This window comes from Dermacentor andersoni, chromosome 4, assembly GCF_023375885.2.
Source record: "Dermacentor andersoni chromosome 4, qqDerAnde1_hic_scaffold, whole genome shotgun sequence".
Taxonomy (NCBI): domain Eukaryota; kingdom Metazoa; phylum Arthropoda; class Arachnida; order Ixodida; family Ixodidae; genus Dermacentor; species Dermacentor andersoni.
This window is the reverse complement of record NC_092817.1, coordinates 63,817,106-63,831,013: the sequence shown is the minus strand read 5'-3', so window position 1 is coordinate 63,831,013 and position 13,908 is coordinate 63,817,106. Positions and strand designations below refer to the sequence as shown.

At 47.2% G+C, this 13,908-nt stretch overlaps 2 non-coding genes across 2 annotated transcripts; one reads left to right on the top strand and one right to left on the bottom strand.

The window, feature by feature from the left end:
* Positions 1–1,101: 1,101 nt before the first annotated feature.
* Positions 1,102–1,174, bottom strand: TRNAR-UCU (transfer RNA arginine (anticodon UCU)). The gene has a single exon. It is a non-coding gene; the product is annotated as a tRNA-Arg (tRNA).
* A 9,123-nt stretch (positions 1,175–10,297) lies between these two features.
* TRNAR-UCU (transfer RNA arginine (anticodon UCU)) lies at positions 10,298–10,370 on the top strand. Its single transcript has one exon. It is a non-coding gene; the product is annotated as a tRNA-Arg (tRNA).
* Positions 10,371–13,908: the final 3,538 nt, after the last annotated feature.

The window sequence follows — 13,908 nt, the reverse complement described above, 5'->3', positions numbered from 1 at the left end:
TCATGAGCGTCATGCAGTCGCAGGCTTTCACACAGCCATGTCGCACTTAAACGCGTTAAACTGCGTTCACTGCCTTCTGGGCCGACAATAGCTCTTTTGTTCATGAATCACCAAGAAAAGAAGTTATGGTTATATACGAAAAAAAAATGGAAACGGCATGATAGTTACCCTATGAGTCAGGAAAATGGCTTATAAATTTATAAAGATAACGGCCGGTAAGGCCAGAGCGGTCATAAGGCTTTTCTTAAAATCGGAATGGCGCACTTCGCCGCCAAGGACAAACGATACAGAGACACATGCTGTGCCATAATTGCGCTTCATATAAGCGGACCCCAGCTACAGCTTGCATCACAGTGTGACAATATTTTGAGTTAGAGTATGCACTTACTAAAAAGATACGCTGCGCCTAGTAAAGGCTTGCTACATATAGTGCACACACAACAGCGCAGTTTGGAGTGCGCGGCGCTGAAACACGCACTAATTGCTTTAGTTTATCATATACAAAGTAGGAAATTAACGATGATAGGCCTATGAGTAGAAGCTGCGAGATGTCAAAACTGATCTGAGGAATGTGTTGCGGAAACGTATGCTTGTTGCGTGCTCGTTGGTCAAGTGGAATTACTTGTTCTAACCCTCACATCAGATAAACTTTCCAACTTTCGCGTACACACTAGCTTTTCCTTCATTACAGACTGTTTGCTGATTCATAATTTGAATGCCTGTGGCATGTGCTCCTGAACTTTACAAATTGCGATTAAACAAATCAAACTTAGAAATGCTGAAACGTCAAAGACACCTGCTACGCTAAGCGAATGAATAAAAAGACGTACACAGGTCACTGTACAAAACACAATGTTATTGAAACAGTTTGGGCTCTCGTTGCTGAAATGAACACACGACTGTTAGACAGCCTGTAGATCGTAGGTGTACTTATTGCCTGGTTAGTGAAGCATAGTTACTAGAACATGGGGACAACTGAGACACACACAGATGAAGTAGACAGTTAAACTTCGGCAGGACGACAGGTTGTAGTGGTGTCCTGTAGAGTATGTAACCCCCATACGCTGCATATAAAAGGAACAGCCTATGCAAAAGAAGCCACATCCCTGCCGGGATTCGAACCCGGGACCTTTGGATTAGAAGTCCAACGCGCTATCCACTGCGCCACAGAGACTTCAACGTGAGAGCTTGCCTTGAACAACGTTACAGCTCTTAAGATACACAAGAGAAGTGATTACCTGTGTCTTATCATCCCACAAGGGAAGTTTTAGCTTTCACTTACTGGTGATTGTCCGCAGAATTAATGTAAAGCACACAATGTGTGTTTAAAATTGATCCGCGTACAAAGAATACGTGCAGAATCTGAAAAACGCAGTCCTTCTTGCAGACAAACGTTTTACTGATGTCAGTCCATTGCTACATAGAAGAAGATATCGAAAATACCGCGAAAAAAGAATACCACGTAGAAAAAGAACTTATAATGCGCCTTAAATATTGCCGTACTCGTCTTACACAACGTTGTATTCAAAAGTGAACTACTCAGCCGGCCTATAGTTGGAGCTAGGGGCATAATGATCTTCCGACTACCTTTTCACTTTCAGTTGTCAACTGATACACAATAATCGCCAAGACAAGTCGAGACGACTTAAAATAAACCAACTATATGGAACCACCATAACGGCTGAACCAACAAGTAACCTGTTCCTTCTGATTGGGCGCTTATTAAATGTAAGTCTACTGCCTACATTAACTGAAAGGTGATATCGTGACAAAACTCAATGAAATTTTCCCTTTCAATTAAACTTACTGCTATGGCATATTGAGTTTAAGTAAAACAGTCCTATGCGATCATGTTCCTTCTCCAACAAATATTTGAAGATTTTTCCAAAGGTAAGGACAAATAAAACAACGAGGGCCAGTGAAGAAATCACTAAGCATAGAACTCAATATGAAACGAAAAATATTGCATGGGGTGTTACATCCTAAATAACCGTGTAGTTTCATTGCAAGAAAATTAATGTCCAAAAAAGTGTAGCGCGGTAACTGGCCAGTCGGTGCTCTATTGATAACCTGGGCTAAAGCAGGCTGAGCCTGTAAATTTGCCTTGAATAATATTGTTACGTAGGAAGACGCAGACGAAAAGCTATGTACAAATATATTTACAAGGAAAATACGCTGCGCTTGGCCAAGAGGCAACAGCCCGCGCTAGCTTCTAATCGTCGTCGTCGTCTTCACACTGCTGGCCTTTCGTGATCGCGCATATTGTGCCGTAGCACTACCCCCGGCTGCAAAAGCACCGTCCCGGAGCGACTAAAGATCGGACTCGGAAGCAGTGTAGTAGGCCTTGAGCCTACTGACGTGTACGACATCACTAGATGCCACAGGAGAGGACGAGGTTGAGGCCACAGGAGCAATTTCGTAAGTCACAGGCGTCACCTGGCGCAGCACGCGGTAGGGCCCTGTGTATCGCGAAAGGAGCTTCTCTGAAAGTCCGACGTGACGAGAGGGCGACCACAGGAGCACGAGCGCACCAGGTGAAAACTGTACGTCACGATGGCGGGCGTTGTACTGACACTGCTGAGTGGTCTGTGAGGCCGTCAGTCGAGCACGGGCAAGCTGGCGTGCATGGTCAGCGAGGGCGATGGCGTCGCGCGCATACTCGCTTGTTGAGACCGCAGCAGGAGGAAGTGCCGTGTCTAGGGGCAAGGTAGGTTCGCGACCGTACAGTAGATAAAAGGGAGAAAATCCGGCGGTGTCGTGCCGGGAAGAATTGTACGCAAATGTTACGTAAGGAAGGGCAATGTCCCAGTCGTGGTGGTCCTTGGAAACGTACTTGGCCAGCATATCGGTAAGAGTACGGTTTAACCGCTCTGTCAGGCCATTGGTTTGAGGATGGTATGAAGTAGTCAGTTTGTGTTGAATGGAGCAGGAACGCACAATGTCAGCGATAACTTTCGAGAGGAAGTTTCGACCACGGTCAGTAAGCAGCTGTCGCGGGGCGCCATGAAGCAAGATAATGTCACGCAAGAGAAAGTCCGCGACGTCAGTGGCGCAGCTGGTAGGGAGAGCCCGAGTGATAGCGTATCGGGTGGCGTAATCAGTCGCGACGGCTACCCATTTGTTCCCAGAAGATGACGTGGGAAAGGGACCGAGCAGGTCTAATCCAACACGAAAGAACGGTTCCACAGGGACGGTGATCGGCTGGAGATGACCGGCAGGTAGCACCTGAGGTGTCTTCCGACGCTGGCAGGGATCACAGGCAGCAACATAGCGTCGAACGGAGCGAGCGAGACCAGGCCAATAGAAGCGGCGGCGGACGCGGTCGCACGTGCGGGTTACCCCAAGATGTCCTGAAGTGGGTGCGTCATGCATCTCAAAGAGCACAGTCTGTCGTAGCTGTTTTGGCACGACAAGAAGAAGGTCAGAGCCGTCAGGGAGGAAGTTCCTTCGATACAGAATGCCACCCTGGAGGACATATCGGCGAACGGATGCGTCGGTAGGTGTAGAGCGCAGACGCTCGATAAGTGCTCGCAGCGATAGGTCTCTGTACTGCTCATCGGCGATGTTACCGAAGGCAGAGAGAGAGAAAATGCCGTTGGGGCTACTACTGTCGGCGTCGTCAGGCTCGTCGACCGGGTAGCGAGACAGGCAGTCAGCGTCCTTGTGTAGTCGGCCAGATTTATAGGTGACAGTATACGAATATTCTTGGAGGCGTAAGGCCCAGCGACCAAGTCTTCCTGTAGGATCTTTCAGTGAGCATAACCAGCAAAGCGCGTGATGGTCTGTGACAACGGAAAAGGATCGGCCATATAAGTATGGGCGGAATTTCGCAACCGCCCAAACTAGGGCCAGACACTCACGCTCAGTGATGGAATAGTTGCGCTCCGCGGGTGAGAGGAGCCTGCTGGCGTAAGCGATAACACGGTCGTGGCCACGCTGGCGTTGTGCCAGTACTGCTCCAATTCCGTGACCGCTGTCATCAGTACGGACTTCGGTAGGCGCAGAAGGATCGAAATGGGCCAAAACGGGAGGCGTTGTGAGAATGTCGATTAGATGAGAGAATGCAGAGGCCTCGTTATCGCCCCACTGGAAAGGAGCGTCTTTTTTCAAAAGGTCGGTTAGTGGTCGTGCTATGGCGGCGAAATTTCTCACGAAACGGCGGAAGTACGAACAAAGGCCGATGAAGCTGCGCACATCCTTGACACACTTCGGAACAGGGAAGTGCGTAACAGCATGGATCTTGCCTGGGTCCGGTTGCACTCCGTTCGCGTCAACGAGATGTCCAAGGACGGTAATCTGGCGACGGCCGAATTGGCACTTCGATGCGTTGAGTTGCAGACCGGCTCGCCGAAAAACGTCCAGGACTGCTGAGAGGCGCTCGAGGTGCGTAGCGAACGTTGGGGAGAATACGATAACGTCGTCCAAGTAGCACAGGCACGTGGACCACTTGAAACCGTGAAGAAGGGAGTCCATCATGCGTTCAAAAGTGGCAGGGGCGTTACATAGACCGAACGGCATCACTTTGAATTGATAAAGACCGTCGGGTGTGACAAAAGCAGTCTTCTCGCGGTCGAGATCGTCCACGGCAATCTGCCAGTAGCCGGAGCGAAGGTCAATAGAAGAGAAATAGCGAGCACCGTGGAGGCAGTCAAGGGCGTCATCAATCCGAGGTAGGGGATACACGTCCTTTTTGGTAACCCTGTTAAGGTGCCGATAATCCACGCAAAAGCGCCATGAGCCATCCTTCTTTTTGACCAGTACTACAGGTGACGCCCATGGACTATATGATGGTTCAATAATGTTCTTGGCAAGCATTTTGCGAACTTCTGCGTGAATAACTTGACGCTCAGCTGGCGACACTCGATACGGGCGGCGATGAATAGGAGGGGCATCGCCGGTATTAATGCGATGTTTGACAGCTGTAGTTTGGGCTAAAGGACGATCGTTAAAGTCAAAAATATCGTGGTAGGAAAACAGAACGCGGTAGAGTTCACGAGCGTGCTCGGAGGGCAAGTCGGGGGCAATCATTTTCCGTAAGTCAGCGATGGTACAATTTGCCGACTGCGATGGTAGAGGAGTATCGGATGAAGTGTCGTCTACTGCAATGGATGCTACTGAGTGATCCTCGAATGAACAAAGCTGGGCCAAAGACATCCCACGTGGCAGCACTTGTGTCGTCAAGCCAAAGTTGACCACTGGCAGGCAGACGCAATTCGCCGTAATAGATAAAACTGTATGGGGTACTGTGATCCCATGTGTAAGGAGGACGTCTTGCATAGGAGCCGCGATGTAGTGACCGTCGGGGACTGGTGGGGATGACACTAGGTCAACGTAGGTCAGTGCCGAAGGTGGCAAGCGAACGAAGTCGGCGGAACTGAGGCGACTGGGGTGTGGTTCAGCAGGATCCAGAACAGGCAGGTCAAGGCGGAGAGTACTGGCGGAACAATCGATGAGAGCAGAATGTGCGGAAAGGAAGTCTAAGCCGAGGATGATGTCGTGGGGACAGTGGGCGATGACTGTGAATAGCACGATTGTTGAGCGATCGGCGAAGGAGACGCGGGCGGTACACATACCAATTACGGGGGCTGTTCCGCCATCGGCGACACGGACAACAGGCGTCGTGGCGGGCGTGATAATTTTCTTGAGCCGGTTACGAAGGTCAGCGCTCATTACGGACAAATGCGCCCCAGTGTCTATGAGAGCAGACACAGAAACACCGTCGACTTGCACGTCAAGAAGGTTCAGATGAGTGGGCAAAGTCAGTAGAGGATTTGGCGGCGTAGGGAGCAATGCAGCGTCACCTCGAGGCGCTGCATCGTCTAGTTTTCCGGCTGGGAGCGGCGTCCGAAGGGAGTCGGCGAATAGGCGCGACGGGGCTGGGGGGAGCGAGATTGTCGTCGTTGGGGCGAAGGCGAACGAGAATAGGGGCGGTTCGTTGCAGGAGAATCAGTGGCAGCATTATCGGAGCGTGCGGCATAGGGACGAGAAGGGCCACCTGAGGGGCGAGAGTAGGCAGTATAAGTAGGCCGGCTCGGGGAACTCCAGCGACTACGACAGTGCCGAGAAATGTGCCCGATTCGATGGCAGTGGAAACAAATAGGCTTGTCGTCAGCAGTGCGCCATTCAGATGGGTTGCGGAAACGTGGTGGGTAAGAAGATGCGGGACGGGGCGAAATCGAAGAAGCCGGGCGGGTATTAGGGCGATGGGCCGAGCAGATGGTGTGAAGACCCATGTTTTCAAACTCCTGGCGGACAACTGCCTGGATCAGTGAGACCGTGACTGCAGATGTGTTGGTGGGACTGGAGTCGAAGGCAGCCGGATAGGCGGCCTCGATCTCACGCCGGACGATCCTGGTAACATCGGCAGTGTTGTTGCGACGAGGAGCGTCGGCACAGGAAGATGTCGCTGGGGTGTTGGGCAGACGGGCAAACTGCTGGTCAATACGTCGGCTTTTGGCGAGTTCCAGGCGGCGGCACTCTCTTATAACAGCATCCACCGTCGCTACGTTGTTGCAAACGAGCAAGTTGAAGGCGTCATCGGCAATGCCTTTGAGGATGTGGGAAACCTTGTCTGACTCAGTCATGTGGGTGTCAACTTTGCGGCACAGAGCCAAGACGTCCTGAATGTACGTGACATAGGGCTCTGTTGACGTCTGCACACGGCCGGAAAGCGCCTTCTGCGCGGCAAGTTGTTGACCGTAGGGGTTGCCGAACAAGTCTCGAAGCTGTGTCTTAAGTGAATCCCAACTGGTGAGCTCATCTTCGTGCGTGCGATACCAAACTCGAGGTGTGCCACCGAGGTAAAAGACTACGTTGGCGAGCATAATAGTAGGGTCCCACCGGTTATTGCGGCTGACGTGTTCATACAGGCTGATCCAGTCATCGACGTCTTCCCCATCTTGGCCCGAGAATACGCCAGGATCACGGGGAGCGGGGAGAGTGATGTAGGTCGTCGAAGTGGCAGCAGGTGTCGGAGCCGGCGGAGTCGGGTTGTCGTCGCCGGGAGCCATGAAGGAAGGCTCGACGTACCGTCCACTGCGAAGCTCCGTGACGAGGTACAGGGAACGTCCACCTCCACCAGATATGTTACGTAGGAAGACGCAGACGAAAAGCTATGTACAAATATATTTACAAGGAAAATACGCTGCGCTTGGCCAAGAGGCAACAGCCCGCGCTAGCTTCTAATCGTCGTCGTCGTCTTCACACTGCTGGCCTTTCGTGATCGCGCATATTGTGCCGTAGCAATATCATCGAGGAAAAAGAATACAGGGATCATTGGGCTGAACATAAAATTACAGTTTACGCCTGGGTTTTCACATTTCTAGATTTCCTAATGAATAGAAGCAATTTTTTATACAGTATGACGTTCTGCCAAAAAAACTTAGTGTGCCAAGAACTGCGCCGCGCAGTCCGGAAGCTTTTTAAAAGCTACTTTCACCCTTCTTTGCCTACTCTTTTGAATAGACAGGGTTAAATGAGGGTTAAATGTATTTTGTTGTTTCTCGAAATTCACGATGCAAATGCGAAGCCGCAAAAACAACAAAGGTGAAGCGTGTTCAGACGCTTTCGGAAGAGCAGATCCTCCACGTAGTTCCTTTATCTCTCTGACAGGAGGAAAGCGAGAGGAAAAATGTTGTCAAAAGCACTAAGCGTTTCATTCTGCTAATGCAAGAGGACAGGCCGTTTTCAAACGTCACCCCAACCGGGCTTTCTTGGGTCTATTCAATTAGAGAGCCACGATGGCGACGAAGAGTAACGACTTGGATAGCGCATGCTATATACTGCCCGAAAAACGGAACACTGAATTTTTAAACATAATTTTTTTTTTGTGGTGGAATTACGTATCATAAATCTAAACCGCGTTACTATAATAAATTAGCCCATGGTGTCTCAGAAGTACGCTCTTTCTCCCAAAGCGCCAAGAGAGAGCAATAGTGTTGTTGGCGAAACTATACAAATCGTAGGTTCTATTGCTTTTGCTTTTTTGTGAGTGTCTTTGCACATCAAGCTAAATGTTAATGAAAATATTAAGTGTGCTCACTACACGGATTCTTTGAATTTTATTAATGCTCCCTGGCCTAACAAGCGTGACTCTCTTCACCTGCTGAAACTGATGTAGCTTGAGTCAATACCCACTATTCACTCAAAGGGGGATGTCTTCCACGTCGCATAAGCAACTCAATCTACTCCAGTAGCTTGGCGCGGTGAGCAACTGCATGCCTATTCGTCATGATAAGATAATCGCAACTGCATTTGCACGAATAAGAAGTACAAAATATCAGCTTGTTTTTCTTTATTCGTTCGGGTGGCCCCTCGGAATAAGTTTAGGTTGAAATTAATGGTAGGCGCGAAGACCAATTTTATGCAGATACAACAAAAGTGACTTATAGAACGTATTCGCTATGATCCATCCTTCATAGTCTGCAGATTGATTAGTTCTTAAGTTAACACCTCTTAATACCCTTTCTCGGACTGTCTGTTCCAGGGCATATACAATGTAGATGTAGAGTAGAGAACTTCGGACACTGGACTTCGTCTTCACGTGGAGTTTACTCAAAGCAGAAGTGATAGCTGGTGTTTGGACCGCCACAACCCGACGCCTCCGGAAGGAGGCTTCCTCCAACCGAGGAAGATTGTCGGTAGGGGAGCAGACACGCGAGGTTGGGGTTGGGGGGGGGGGGGGGGGGGCGAGGGGGTTTGAGCACGCGTGTCCCGCGGCAAGATAGATTTTCGTCTAGTGTGAACTGACCAGGGAGTCTTAGGGAAGGGGACATATGTAACTGCAAGATAGTTCTGTGTTTCTTCTATTTGAATTATTTGTAACTGTATGGTACATTTCATTTCACCTTGAACTCCTTTGTTCACGATCTATTCCCCTACATAAAAGACAAATTAAACATTCATAAACTTATCAAATAAATATCGGCCAAGAAAACGGTGTCGGCATGGTTACGCATCGGTGTTCGAACATAGCTGGCGTCTGGATGCAACATATAGCGGATACGTAGAGCGTGGTTAATTCAGCTACTTTCAATCATTAGAAGAACAAAAAAAAAAGTTGCTGATAAAGAAACATCCCTTCAGGTATTTCAGTGCTTTAATGTCTCTTAATCTATAGTAAGGAGGGTGTCAGTAGATGTCTACAAAAAATATTTTGAAAGATTCAACGTTCCAAAAACTTAAGTCCTACCTGATAATTGCGCACCTGACTGTGCACGTTTAGGAGTTTATATTGGATTATCGACCTGTTCAAAATTCCAGAGCTGAGACAAGGCCGTTCGATGACGCTGGCATTCTTTTTTCTTTAGCAAGCACAGCGGTTATCAAGCTATGTGGTACGATGATATGCGCTCTGCTAGTAACGCCTCCGATGTTAAGTAATGGTCACTGCATTTTATTGTGGAGGCAGTAGCGTCCAAACGTATTTCCGTGATTGAAGTACCTCACACTTCAGAATTCCTTTATTCTTCCAGCAGTGCAACAAAGTTTTTACTGAACTATCGACCAGATGGTCACCGACCAATAGGTTTAAACCGCCAAAAAAAGTGTTGAAAAGCTGTCAAGATTTCTATGATCTCGGAATATGAGCATAGAATCTAGACTGACGCAGCACGGAAGCATGCCTACTTGCTCGGCAGTGCACCGCGTCGCAATGGAATGAACCGCATTTAAGAAATACGCGACTGTACTCTCTTGATCCCACATTAAGTCTCCGAGCGCCATCACCGCTTCGCCGTAGAGACGCCACGCTTTTATATCGACTGTGGTTGGGCGTTGCCTTTACCAAAGCCTATGCATTCCGCAGGGGGATGACCTATACCGGAACCTGTGACCACTGCGGCCATGAAGAATCGATTGACCATATTTTCTGCACCTGCCCGCAGTACAATGCACAGAGGGAATGCCTTCGACACGAACTTGACCAGCTGGACGACCAACCGCTATCGGAAAAAAGAATTTTACACCATTGAAAGGACCTACCGCCACAGAAGAAGGCCGTGCAAGCACTATTACGCTTTTTGCGATCTACCGGCCTTTGTGAACGTCTTTAACTGGAACGCCTTTTGTGTGTGTGTGCCTCCGTGTGTGCGTGTTTTGTTTTAACGCTTTCCTCTCTGTCCTCTTTCTAACCCCTATCTCCCATTCCCAGTGTATGGTAGCAAGACGGAGACTGATATCTGGTTAACCTCCCTGCCTTTCCTCTTCAGCTCTCTCTCTCTCTCTCTCTCTCTCTCTCTCTCTCTCCCTCTCTCTGTTAAGAGCTTTAACATTGTTCAAGCCGAGCTCTCACGTTCAAGTCTCTGTGGCGCAGTGGATAGCGCGTTGGACTTCTAATCCAAAGGTCCCGGGTTCGAATCCCGGCAGGGATGCGGCTTGTTTTGCATGGGCTGTTCCTTTTATATGCAGCGTATGGGGGTTACATACTTCACAGGGCACCACTACCAATATGAGACGGACACAGCAAGGTCAAAATCACCAATTTGGTGCCAGTATGGCGAATAATAACGTCAAGACGGAGGGAGATTAGGTACTACATTGTGGCAACGGAAACTTCTTTCTTTCATTAAGAATACTTACATGTTTTATTTCTAAGCGACTCTGTAATGACAGCGCTGCGAACGAGTTAATTCTTGACAGGGCAATTAATTGAAGTACATGTCTAGTGGGCCAGCTACACCTGCTTTCTATTCGCTGACTTTTGCCGTGAAAAAGTAGCGGATTTTTATTTTTTTTATTTTCTGCGCAGTTTTCCATGTCGCGCCTGTCACGCCTATTTCATGTCACGCCTATTACCCAAGGTGGGTGCCACGAGTGTTAAAGTAATGCCATCTATAAAAGAAAATTATAAGGCTTTACCTGCCAAAACCACGATCTTGTTACGAGGCACGCCGTAGTGGGGACTCCGGAAACTTGCACCATCTGTGGTTCTGTTTTACGTGCACCTGAATATCTAAGTTCAGAAGTGTTTTCGCCCCCACCGAAACGTGACCGCCGTGGCCGGGATTCGATCCCGCGACCTCGTGCTTAGCAGCCCAACACCACTACCACTATGCAACCACGGCGGGTAACGCCTCCTTTTGCTGCTGGGTAAAAGTGGCGGGAAAAATCTTAACAAGTGGGGTATTATTGTGAAGGTGGTGATAAAACGGCAGGTTAAATCCCAAGATATCATGGTGGCTGCATCGCGGTGCACATTTTTAGGGCGTTGAAAAGACAAGGTTTTAAACAACTTGACGGTTTCTTCATACACATGCGGATGCATGCACGCACAGAAAGGCACGTACATTGCTTGCACAAAGTGCAAATCCCTGCTCAACATTGTGATCTAGTAAAGGCACAGAGGGTCTGCTTATTTCAAATGCCTTGTATAATTAAACTGCCTTCGTATGAGCATTAACCGACTTCGCGCAGCGATTTAAAAAAAATCACCAATCTGTGCATGAATGCTGAGACGGGAAGCTCAAGTCAGGTATGCCTTATTTATTTATTTATGAAAACAAAGCACACCATCTGATTATTACGAACTCACGCTCCTTTAGTATAGCCCAGGAATACATTCGTTCATAGGCGCATATGTGCTGAAACGAGTAAGCGTGCCATGTTGAAAGAATGTTTATTATATCGCTGTGCCAACCATTGACAAAAACGGTGTTTGCTCCGATAACACTGTGACCCTTTGTTAAAGTTTCCTGAGGCACTCTACAAAAGTGAGAGATCGCCTTGCTATGGAAGTGAGTGCACTTTTTTTTTTCTGCTTCGTGCGCTGTTGCTGCGTTCTTGTGTGATGGTTCAGTTCTTCTCAACTTTATACTTAGTTGTTGCTTTAGTTTTGTCTTGTTGCCTATGTTATAGCTACCACGACTCTCTCTGATTCCCTCCAAATGAAGACACCAGAACGTATAGAAGCAAAACACGTGCCATCGAGCAAAGCAAACTTTTTTCTTAGGCTGAAGGCAGTCATCGTATTGTCACTGACGTTATCAACTTATGTGCTGATGCGTAGTTCCTTATGGAATTTTACTCCACCCTGAAGTATTAATGTGCACCTTTAGAAAACTGGCTGCTTTGCTCAACAGTTCATCGTGGGCATCGAAGCTTTTTTTTTTTTTTATCGTGAGTGTTCTGATTGGGAAATACGATCACGGCTTTCCACCTAGCTGTGGTGATTTAACTTAGGCTCGCAATGGGGAACTTAGTCACATGCAGTTAATATTAGGATTCGCACACCAACGTTTTTTGAGTTTTTGAAGCCGCTCAGTGTGTGACTCCGATTACCTTAGCCGCGTGCGGAGGCCTTCTTGGAACATTCGTTTCTAATTAAGAATAAGACCGAATACATGGCAGGGTTTTTCACTCTTGTGAACTATTCGAAGCGCCATGCCATGGAGTGCTCGACACAAAACCCGGCAATAAACCTACCTTCGAAACTTCGGAAAAATGCTGTACGGCGTAGTTAAACAACTGTAGCCTCTATATGATGAGCAAAATGGGAACAAAGTAAAAGCGGCAGCCAACGTTTCGACAAGTGTACTTCTCTTTTTCAAGACAATTCCTACAAAAAGGCAAGTCCACTTGTCGTAACGTTGGCTCCCGCTTTTACCTTGTTCTTGTTTTGCTCATCGTCTTCAATTTCCATCTCCCGCCTTTCCCGTGTTTTCCGTAGCTTCTACAGGTTGTTAAATACAAATTCAAATACAAATACAAAGTCTGTGTCTTTTGAAGTCAATTCACTCTAGAAACAGTTGAAATATTATGAGTGTACTGTTTTGTTTTATATACTCCCAAGCCCTTTCATCTTTGTGAAAGCCTTTTTAATGGTTTCTGTAGCCGTAGTATTTCAGAGAAAGCCTTTAAATTTACGGGAACAGATTGGGCATGGGGGGAGGGGGTACTAAACACTTGGCTAAGAAAGTCTTAAACGTTAGAGAAAAAAAGCAAATTTGCCCTTAACATAGTCGTTGCATAACTAGAAATTCCTGCGTGTCGAAGAAAGGGAAGTAATCCCACAGAAATTGTGCAGTACAACATGTCATGACGACGAACTTTGAGTGTTTTTTGTTCGAGAGTTAAACCGCAGTGGAAGCTGTCATGCTGCTGCTTTATGCACTTAACGCAGTGTGACACAACCCTCAATTCAGGCTAAGCTTAACAGCAGCTCTTGTGGGCATTTCCGAATTAAATCTTCAAACCGAAGGCGTCTTAAAACAAATATTTTTTTGCTTATAATCCATGCTAAGCGGGATACCAGACTAAATTATTTATCGCTTGTGTTCATTTATTTTTTGTTTCTTGCCAATCTCTCTTATTTTGTCATTAAACCCACAGAGATATTGTGCAGTAATGTTGGAACCACACCCTTCATTGCGCTATTGTTGCATATATTTTAGGCTTTCACCAGTACGATTCATTCATGAATGACTTTGTGTAAGCATCTTTTCACGTTGTGTGCGACGACTCACATCAGTATTTTTGTTGGCATGACTAAAAAATTCCTATAACTATATTTCAGCAACATTTTGATGAATTAATTAATAATAAGAACTTATGTTGGCGAAATCATGAAATACTAACGCATCATTTCAATATTCTCCAACCTTATGTTTGCAGAAACGTTACAATTCTTTGTAACGCAGTTACGCACTATTCTCTTAGCATTTCTTCTTGTGCTGAGTTTATTTTTTTTTATCTTTGTGGCATAGACAGACCACTGCTGGTCTATTACCCTATTCAGTTAAATAAACAAGGTCGAGATGCATTGGTCTTTCTGTCCGCACTGCTCAAAATTGAGAACAAAATTTTTCTCGCAGAAAAGCACAGTATTGATCGTCGTAGAAGTTGTTATGAAGCAAGAATTTATAACCTATGTGCCGCACCGTGGGATTGAGATAGTGTACTGGTATCTCTATG